The 1987-nt window shown below is 41.2% G+C and overlaps 1 non-coding gene across 1 annotated transcript; it reads right to left on the bottom strand.

Moving 5' to 3' along the window:
- Positions 1 to 146: 146 nt before the first annotated feature.
- Positions 147 to 219, bottom strand: Trnav-cac (transfer RNA valine (anticodon CAC)). The gene has a single exon. It is a non-coding gene; the product is annotated as a tRNA-Val (tRNA).
- Positions 220 to 1987: the final 1768 nt, after the last annotated feature.

A 1987-nucleotide genomic window follows, 5' to 3' on the forward strand; every position in this document is an offset into this window, starting at 1 on the left:
AAAATTAATCCTAGTACCCTATTTGCCTTGTTTCTGGCTTCTATGCATTGTTTCCCTAGACGGAGTTCAGAGCTAACTATAACTCCTAAATCTTTCTCGTACCCTGTACCTACCAGAGTTTGGTTGTTTAATGTGTAAAAAGCTCGTGTTTTCGCCCGGGATCGAACCGGGGACCTTGCGCGTGTGAGGCGCACGTGATAACCACTACACTACGAAAACGTTACACTTCTCCTCTCTTCTGCTTTCTTCACCTTTTCTTTCTTTTCTTCATTTCTTCTGATCGCATCTCCTATCTTCCTTTTATTTTTTTTATTCCTCTCCTCTCCTCCCTTCCCCTCCCCCGTTATCATCACTAATTCCTGACCATTTCTCTTTCTCGTCCTCTCCCTTGCTCATCTGCTCTTCCTATTCCCTTCCCGCAATGCTGGCTGTCGCCCCTCAACCAGCGGAACCAGTTACTCCTACAGTTCTATATTCACTCCACATTTTCTCGTTAACTCTTTCTCTCCTTCCTTCTTTCACTCCCTCAGTCATTCCGTGTATCATTATGTTGATTAGAAAGAAAGATCAAAGACTGTTTACCCGCTTGAAAATGAAAAGGCTTGGATTACTCATCTATTTTCTTTATTTCGTATTGGCTTTCTTTTTTCCCTGCATATCTTATGTGTATTTTGATTGTAGCTTTTTTTATTATTTCCCGATCTGCTCTCCCCGCCTTGACTTCCCTCCGCCCGTTTCCGATCAAAGAGCGAGATGCACTCAGGTAGCCGCGTATTTCCTTTACCTTCCCTTTCCTTCCCTTCCTTTCCTTCTTTTCCCTCCTCTTCCCTTCCTCTCTTCCGTTTCGCTTCCTTCCCTTTCATTTCTCCTCCCTTCCCTTCCCTTCCCTTCCCATTTTTTTTTCTTTCCATTTCCTTACCTTTGTCTTCTTTTCCCTTCTGTTTATCTCCTCATTCTTCTCCCCCCACCTCCTACTTCAATTTCCTTCCCCTCCCCTTCCATCCCTTCCCCTCCCATCACCTCCCCTCCCCATTCTTCTTTCATCTTCTCCCATTCCCTTCTCTTCCTTTCTCCGTTCTAATCCTTTCATCTCCTTCCCTTCCCTTCCCTTCCCTTTGCATCCCTTCCCTTCCCTTCCCTTTCCTTACCTTCCCTTCCCCTACCTGTCTCTGCTGTTGATTAGCAGACCCCTCACCTGAAACGTTTAAGAGTGAAATGATTCTCTCTCTCTCTCTCTCTCTCTCTCTCTCTCTCTCTCTCTCTCTCTCTCTCTCTCTCTCTCTCTCTCTCTCTCTCTCTCTCTCTCTCTTTCATTTGCTTTTTTTGTACCTTCCTCTCTCCACCCCCCTTGTTTTCCGCTAATTTCAAGATACGTTTTTTTCAGTTGCCTTTTTCTCTTCTTCCTTTGGTTATTTTCTCTTCACTTTGCCTCTTTCTATTCTTGTCTATTCTCTCTTTTTGTTCTTTTTCCATTCCTCTTTTTTCATCAAATTGCGTTTCGTCACTTGTTTCACGGATATGATTTTGTTTCATTGCCTTTTTCTTTGGTTGGAGTGTATTACTTTTTTTGCATTTCCCCATTTTGTCTCCCTTTTTTCTTTTCTTCCTCTTTCCCGTCATTTATTTAATTTCGTATTCCTTGTAGTTTTCTCTTTTCTTTTATTGCTTAATGTTCTGCATCTACCGTTTTTCCAGCATGTTCGTTTACACGCACACACACACACACACACACACACACACACACACACACACACACACACCATAAGAAAAGAAGTCATAGTGTGTGAAAGGTATCGGCCTTACTTTATTTATTTATATTTTATTTATTTATTTTTTTTTTTTATCTCACAGTCATGATAAACATTTTTACCGCTAGACATATATTTTTCCCTTAGCCATATACTATTTTTTAGACATTTTTGTTCTGTAGCCTAGAAAATACTAATAACCAAATTTTCTCTTTTTCTGTATCTGCGAACCACTTTTT

This window comes from Scylla paramamosain, chromosome 40 (assembly GCF_035594125.1).
Source record: "Scylla paramamosain isolate STU-SP2022 chromosome 40, ASM3559412v1, whole genome shotgun sequence".
Taxonomy (NCBI): Eukaryota; Metazoa; Arthropoda; class Malacostraca; order Decapoda; family Portunidae; genus Scylla; species Scylla paramamosain.